Source organism: Triticum urartu, chromosome 1A (genome assembly GCF_056163025.1).
Source record: "Triticum urartu cultivar PI428250 chromosome 1A, HENAU_Tu73, whole genome shotgun sequence".
NCBI classification, from domain to species: Eukaryota; Viridiplantae; Streptophyta; class Magnoliopsida; order Poales; family Poaceae; genus Triticum; species Triticum urartu.
Genome location: NC_141873.1, coordinates 505,637,280 through 505,645,938, shown reverse-complemented (window position 1 = coordinate 505,645,938; position 8,659 = coordinate 505,637,280). Strand labels below are relative to the sequence as shown.

The 8,659-nt window shown below is 46.4% G+C and overlaps 1 pseudogene; it reads left to right on the top strand.

The window, feature by feature from the left end:
- Nucleotides 1-2,724: 2,724 nt before the first annotated feature.
- On the top strand, nt 2,725-8,174 carry LOC147992006 (uncharacterized; annotated as a pseudogene).
- The last annotated feature ends 485 nt before the right edge of the window (nt 8,175-8,659 follow it).

The window sequence follows — 8,659 nt, the reverse complement described above, 5'->3', positions numbered from 1 at the left end:
GGGCTAAAGTTTCAAGCAAACCTCGTCGTATTAGAAAATAAAGGGCTGGAGGTTATCCTAGGAATGGATTGGTTAACCACCAACAAAGGGTTTATCGATTGCTTCAATCGGACTGTAATCCTCACTCATCATCACGGGAAGACAATAAAAGTCGCAGCCCAAGAAAGACCAGGATCACGACAACCAAGATTGAACAAGGTGGACACCTCAGAGTTAAGAAAAGTTCCAGTGGTGTGCGAGTTCCCTGACGTATTTCCCGAAGAACTACCAGGCATGCCGGCAGACCGAGAAATAGAGTTCAGCATTGAACTAGCACCTGGAACCACCCCCATCTACAAGAAACCCTATAGGATGGCACCCTCTGAGTTAGTAGAATTAAAGAAGCAAATAAAAGAATTGATGGACAAAGGATTTATACGAGCCAGCTCCTCACCTTGGGGTTCGCCAGTATTATTTGCCAAGAAAAAGGATGGGACACTGAGATTATGCATAGACTATCGAGCACTCAATATGGTCACCATCAAAAATAAATATCCAATGCCACGGATAAATGATTTATTTGACCAGCTCGCACAAGCCAAAGTTTTCTCAAAAATTGATTTAAGGTCAGGATATCATCAATTAAAAGTCCGGACAGAAGATATACCCAAGACAGCATTCACCTCCAGATACAGACTACATGAGTTTACAGTAATGCCGTTTGGACTAACAAACGCCCCCGCATATTTTGTCCACCTCATGAACAAAGTGTTTATGAAATTTATGGACAAATTTGTTGTGGTGTTCATTGACGATATTCTGGTATACTCTAAGACACCAGAAGAGCATGCAAAACATCTCAGGATTGTACTGGGGGAATTAAGGAAGCACCAATTATACACCAAATTCAGCAAATGTGAATTTTGGTTAAGACAGGTCGGCTTTCTAGGCCACGTATTGACCCAAGAAGGCGTTGCCGTGGACCCAGAAAAAGTCAAGGCTGTACTTGGCTGGAAACCACCAGCCAACGTAACGGATGTCCGCAGTTTTCTGGGAATGGCTGGATACTACCGAAGGTTTATTGAGGGGTTCTCCACCATAGCAAAGCCAATGACACAATTACTCAAGAAGGATAAGAAATTTGTATGGACTGAAGCTTGCGAGAAAAGTTTCCAAGAACTCAAGAAGAAATTAACAACAGCACCAGTATTGGTTATACCAGACATACACAAAAGTTTTGAAGTGTATTGTGATGCATCCCGGAAAGGCCTCGGATGTGTACTAATGCAAGAAGGCAAAGTAGTCGCATACGCTTCCAGACAACTTCGAAAGCATGAAGAAAATTATCCCACTCATGACTTAGAATTGGCAGCAGTCATTCATGCACTCAAAGAGTGGAGACACTTTTTTCGTGGAAATCGTTGTGAAATATATACGGACCACAAAAGTCTCAAATATATTTTCACACAGCCAGAGCTCAATTTACGGCAACGACGCTGGTTGGAATTAGTGAAAGATTATGATGTTGGCATCCACTACCATCCAGGAAAAGCGAATGTAGTGGCAGATGCTCTTAGTCGAAACCCCAGCTCGGGCAACGACCACCCACATAACTTGAGACCTGAATTTCAACAGGAGTTCACCAAACTCAACTTGGTGATGGTCACGGAGGGCACTGTGTCAAATTTGGAAATACACCCCACCCTTGTGGAGCAGATTAAGAAAGCTCAGCATGGACACCCCAACATCGAAGGCATAAAAAGAAAAGTGAGCATGGGCAAGACCTCGGAATTCGTCGTAGACGATGAGGGAATATTATGGTAAGGAGACAGACTTTGCGTGCCAAATATAGAGGACCTCAAACAGCAAATCCTAACCGAAGGCCACACCGCTCCATATTCAATCCACCCTGGTGGAACCAAAATGTATAAGGACATTCAGGAAAGATTTTGGTGGCACGGTATGAAGAGGGATATAGCCACCTTAATTGCATGTTGCGATTCTTGTTAACGCATAAAAGCTGAGCACCAAAAACCAGCCGGACTAGTACAGCCAAACAGGATACCTGAGTGGAAATGGGACGAAATTGGGATGGATTTCATTGTCGGACTACCTCGGTCACAACACGGAAATGATGCCATATGGGTCATCACCGATAGATTAACCAAGGTGGCACATTTCATCCCAGTGAAGACAACCCACACCACTCAGAAGCTTGCCAAGATTTATCTCTCCCGTATAGTTTGTCTGCATGGAGTTCCAAAGACTATAATATCCGACAGAGGCACTCAATTCATCTTGAAATTCTGGGATCATTTACAACAGGCTCTGGGAACTCAGCTAGCATTCAGTACAGCATACCACCCCCAAACTGATGGACAAACTGAACGCGTGAACCAAATTCTAGAGGACATGCTGAGAGCATGTGTCCTCACCTATGGAACCAGTTGGGAAGAAAGCCTGCCATATGCCGAGTTCGCATACAACAACAGTTACCAATCCAGCCTACAAATGGCACCTTTTGAAGCCCTGTACGGGCGGAGGTGTCATACTCCATTAAATTGGTCGGAAACAGGAGACAGCCGTATCTTCGGCCCAGACATGCTCAAGGAAGCTGAAGAGAAAGTTAGGCTCATCAGGGACTGACTCAAGACAGCTCAAAGCCGACAAAAGAGTTACTACGATCAGAAGCATCGTGAAGTCAGCTTTGAACCCGGTGAATATGTGTACCTACGAGTATCCCCTATGAGGGGCCTGCAACGGTTCAAGGTTAAAGGAAAGCTAGCACCAAGATTTATTGGACCCATCTGTGTGGTTGCACGGAGAGGCACCATAGCCTACCAGCTAGACCTACCCAAGGAGTTGTCAAACGTCCACGACGTGTTCCACGTCTCACAGTTGAGGAGATGTGTAAGCAACCCAGAGAAGCAAGTGTCACATGAGAACATTGACGTGCAACCAGACCTCACCTACAGGGAACGTCCAATAAAGGTATTAGAGGAGTCTGAAAGGAGGACCCGTCAGAAAACAATTAAGTTCTTCAAGGTTCAGTGAAGCAATCACACCGAGGATGAAGCGACATGGGAAAGAGAGGACTCTCTCCGGGCAGAATACCCACACCTATTTGAGGATCAGCTGAAATCTCGGGGACGAGATTTTTCCTAAGGGGGTAAGTGTTGTGACACTCCAAAAATTTTGATTTGGTTTTTATCAAAATCTTTATTTGATTTGGAGGAGGCTATTTAAAAAAATTCTTAAACCCTCTCCCTTTGAAAACTTTTATGACAAATATTTTGGTACTCTTCTCAACCTTGATTTTTGGTCTTGAGAACTTTTCATGTTGTCTTGACTCTACTCAAATTTATTTTCTGAATTTCCTTCTATTAAAAAGAAACCCTAGGGATTATCAGTTATTCTTTTCCCCATTCAAAAATTTCCTCTTTTGCCATGTCACATTTTGACATAGCATTCCAAAACCCATCCCTGCCTTAGATCAAGGCAAGACCCCACCTCCAGCAAGTTTCAAGCCATTTTTGTTTTCTATTCAATTTATTTTAACCTCAAAACTATTTCTGTGATTTGTTTTGGACATAGGTGATTTTCAAAGGAACTACAAGTTTCCTTTTGAGTTTTAACTCCAAACAAACTCCTCTGATTAGTCCTTAGTACCTCCAACCTAGATCCATCAAGATCCACTTGTCCTCAGTTCAAAATTTTCAAATTTTGCCCACTGCAAGTTTGGACCAGAAATGCCATTTTCAGTGAAATCCATATTTTTCCTTTTCCAAAAATTCTGAGAAAATTCATACAGCTTCCAGATACACCAAGAGGCCACCTCACCGAAGATCAGCTCCAGAAAAATTTCCCACATGACAAAAACATTTCATCGAACACCTGGCATGCACTGTTTCTGTCTGAATTCAGGAAAAGTTCAGAGATTTAGTGTCTGGGTTTAGTCGACAGTACCATTTCGTCAGAACCCGTCGACAATCTCGCCAGTAGCCTCCTTGGATCAATGCTCACAGCTCCCCTCCTTATCCAGTGCGCCGCACACTCGCTTGGCCGGGCGCGGGCGTCGGTGGCGACGTGGCTCGCCGGCTCCGGCGTCTTCTGCGGTGGTAGCGCCACCCGTGGCGGCCAACAGAGGCCGGCCCTGCCTTTCGGCGCCGTCCGACACCGCCCCAGCCACCAGAGCCCTCCGCGTGTCCACCCCCTCCTCTGTGCACGACTGCGGCACCGTCGTCGTGGCCTGGCAAGCACAGAGCGTGCTCTCTGCCACCGACGGGCCCGCGAGGCGCCGTTCCGTCGAAACCACGGAGCAGGCCAAATCCCACCAAGGTTAGCATTTGAGTGGAGCCAGTGGATCATCACTAAGCTGCCCAATCCCCTAAATGGCCCGTTCAACCTCTGCAAGAGCCATAGCCATCGTCGAAGTTATCCCGTTCTCGGGCACCGCCTCGGGCCGGCTATAAAAGGGGGCCTCGAGCTCGATCTTGACCAGGCATCACCCCTACACCTCTCCAGAGCCACGCCCAGCAACTAGGAGGACCTCGAGGGGTCTTCTTCTCCGTCTCCGGCCGCCCCGATCCGCTTCGGGCTCTGGCATGATCCGCGCCGGTGAGGGCACCCACGCCTCCCTAACTCTGCCCGTAGCCTCCTAGTGCACCCACACTTCTAACCCATGCTCCAATTTGAAGCTTGCAGCTCTGCTTGGAGAGAATCAACCTCACCCAAACCACTGTCCGCCGGAGTTGGGGCCGCCGTCGATGTGGTGCTCGCCGACGCTCAACTCCACCACCCACAGGTGCGGAAGAACACGGTGAACACGTTGGTACCCTCCGATCCCCTTGCCTCGCCGTCGATCGCCGCCGGCGACCACCGCGGCCCTCGGGCGCCAGTGCCCTATTCTGGTTTTCAAACCCGACGGGTGGGACCTCCCCGTCGGCTTTTTCTTTTTTTGAAACGTTTTCTGAAAACGCCTTCGGGCAAAATACGTCTCCCCTCTGGACTGACGTATTCTAGACTGAAACGTTTTCTGTTTTTATGAAGTGAACCCTGGAAACTTTCTGTTTCATTACAGAAAGGTCCGTGGACTAAAACCCTTATAACTTTTAAACAAAAGAGGATTTTAACTTGAAACTTTTTCTACCATCTTTATTTTTTCTGTCTAGTTTTTTTTGTCATATTTATTTGAAAAATATTTGGGATACTTTTTGTGCACGCACGGTATTTATGTAGATCCGATTTTCTTTAAATATGTAGATACCGGAGGAGGTAAAGGAGACGCGTACTTCGCCGAGCTAGACTCCGACTTCTCCGAACCAGGCAAGCATGTTTGAACCTTTGATATGATGAGTGTTTTGCATGTTTGCTTGAGTAGTTTTTCTCGTGGCATGTTTATATAAGCATTGGTGAATGTTATGTGCACGCAAGACAAGCTACAAGTGAGCTTCGAAGTTGGATGTGTTCTTATGATGATAAGATAACACGATCATGTGGTGACATGATGGGTTGCAGGCTGGTATTGTTGAAGCATGCCAGTTTTATGTCAACCGTGAACTCCAATTTTAACGTGGGTCAAGTCTCGATCCCGTTCGTTTCCCCTTCGTGCTGCCACATGTTTTCTGCAAAGGGTGCGGTTTAGTAAGTTGCAAACCTCTTTCCTTGTACACACCAAACAGAGGGACCGTGATGAGGGTTCCATGGCCCTGGATTAAAGCCCGTCATCCGGTCAGGGGGCATGGGTGTTTCCGGTTGGGACCGAGAGGGGGGCACCCCTTAGAGCGCGTGATATAAATTTGATCCCGTGCTATTCGAGGTTGTAGCCTCCCCGTCTTAAGGTTTTTCTTGAACGTCGCCGAGGGTGATCCCTGGCAACGGAATGTGGAATGGGTGTGTACTGGTTAGACGTGTTTCTTCTAAAACACCGTAAACGGAACTAGTCCTTGTGACTACCGAAATCCGTTGGCTGTGGTAATGAGTACAAACTCTGCAGAGTCAAAAATCATTCGAGTATCCATGTCCACGAGCAAGGACTTGTACATCATCTCTGTATCAGTGTCAGTCTCAGTGGCAAATCTCAGTGTCAACCCCAGAGGCAGCCCCCGGAGTATAAACATAAAAGCGAGAGTGGTAAACTCGGCTGAAGGTTATTTATGTGAATGGACTAACCAGTTTATTATTATATGTTGAGTATTTCCTTGCGATGATTTAAATTTATGAGCTATTTAAATTCGAATGATAAACAATAAGCCCTTTATGTGATGTCGCTCAGACGTCCAACTGTGGCATTATAGTTGCTTACTTTTGATATGAGCCCTTTATGTGATGTCGCTCAGACGTCCCACTATGGCATTATTGTTATTTACTTTCGATATAAGCCCTTTCTGTGATTTCGCCCAGACGTTCGACTGTGGCATCATTGTTATTTATTTTCGCTATAAGCCCTTTTTGAGATGTCGCTTAGACGTCCGACTGTGGCACGTTCTGTTATTTACTTTTCAATATAAGCCCTTTATGTGGTGTCGCCTCGACGCCCGACTGCGGGATGTTAATTTACTATTACCTTTCGATGCGTCGCTTCAGACACCCGATCGGTCTTCTGTTATTTTTTTGGGATTCGGGAGGACTACCGCCTGACTTCCTTTTATTTATCGTGCAGTGGAAATCTATTATTTGATTGTGCATACTAACCTGCTCATGTGCATCATGTTTACATTTGTTATATCTTATGTCCGAACTGTCTTGCGAGTACATTCAAAGTACTCACCTGGCTTGTTGATTTGGCCAGATGTTGACGAAGGCGATCTTATGGATGAAGAGTTCGATAGCGAGTCCGACGCCTAGAGGAGTCCCAGTCAGTCACGTGCGACCTAGAGTTGTTCACTTGTATTATACACGCTTCCGCCACCCGAATAAAAATCATCAAGCCTCACGCCGACGCTTGATGAGCTGTAAGCTTTCAGAGTCATGTCACTCTGTGACATATCCACCACCACCTTTATTTCGAGTCAGTAGTTATGTCACCATACCCTTGTGTCATATCCTCCTTTATGTATAATATAGGCGTGCTTGTAATAAATTGTTGAGCATCCTCAGCTCAACCATGTATAATATTTAGTTCTGCTGGATTTCTATATCAAGGTTTTATCTGCCAGTAAGAAGAATTCTTCTGTACTGGTCAACACAAAGGTCGTCTTTTCAATAAATGTTTTATTGGAAAGGCGGTCCTGACAAACTTGGTATCATAGCCAGGCTGACTGTAGGAAGCCACTAGGTACGATCGCTAATCGATTATTAGCATATTTTATTATTCTGCATATTGTAGCAATTTTCTGTTGGTCATCAAAAATTTATGATTTGACTATTCGGGATTTTGTCTACTTTTGTAGATGGCAGGCAACGTTTGTGAGTCACAGGTGTTCGCCAATGTTCCTGAGGGGTTTATCAAGCTCCTCATCTCCATCACCAAGATCGCGATCGGGCCATTAGTCCGTCCGGAGTTCACACTCTACCGGCACAAGCTCAGCGACAGTTTGTCCATGTACCAGGCCGCAGTTCAGTTCAAGGGAGGACGCGCCGAGTTCCGCCGCTTCCGGTTCGTCGGGAGGGCCATGCCTACGGAGAGGCATGCCATGTAGATGGCTGCCCGTGAGGCAATAGCTCGTCTCCGGGATGTTCTTCCTTCAATGAAGACTCGTCGCTACCGCTACCTTCCCTGCCACGTGCCATACACTTGCCACTATGCATTCGCTTGCGCCAGGGGAGAAAGAGATGAGGCTATTGAGATGCTTGTTGAGTACCTCAAGGCACTTAAGGCAGCTTTCGACAACCTCGTGGACGACCTCGTAGCTGCTCGTATGGATTCCATCCATGGCTGCTCCGCCAACAGGAGGGAGCTCCTCCACATGGCACCACCACTGACGTTCGTCTCGTCCTCAGCATCCTATACACCGGCCATCTTAGCCACCGCTCGCCGCCTGCCTACCACTGAGGAGTTTGACCAGGTCATTGCTCCCACTCCAGTCCGAGCCGCACCACCTGCCACACCCGTGCCAGCTCCACAACCCAGTACTTCGCGCCTGGAGCCTATCATTGAGGAAGAGGTTGAGTCTCCAGCACCACTGGGTCTTACCCTCGGCAGGCCAAAGGAGGTCTTCACCATCTCCGACTGAGCACGCCTAGCAGCAGTGTGATATGCCAGCTTGTATGATATGTTTATATGTACATAGGTTTGGTGAGTAGTAGTTTGTGTGCGCATCATGTAGGATCTCGGAGAAGTGCACTAGCCTAAATAACATGTCAGGAATGTGTACGCGCATCCTGAGTGATGTATTGTATAATTACAGCTTGCGTGTAAGATATGTACTAAGTGGTCCTTCTCCATGCGCAATTGAGTTTTATCTTGAAAAATCTGAGAGTTCTTAAAATTTCCGCCTATACAAAATTATTTATTTTTAAGACTCAATTTTCTCATGAGTTTGCAAAACTATGGCATTATTGTTATTTACTTTCGATATAAGCCCTTTCTGTGATGTTGCCCAGACGTCCGACTGTGGCGTCATTGTTATTTATTTTCACTATAAGCCCTTTTCGAGATGTCGCTTAGACGTCCGACTGTGGCACGTTCTGTTATTTACTTTTCAATATAAGCCCTTTATGTGGTGTCGCCTCGACGCCC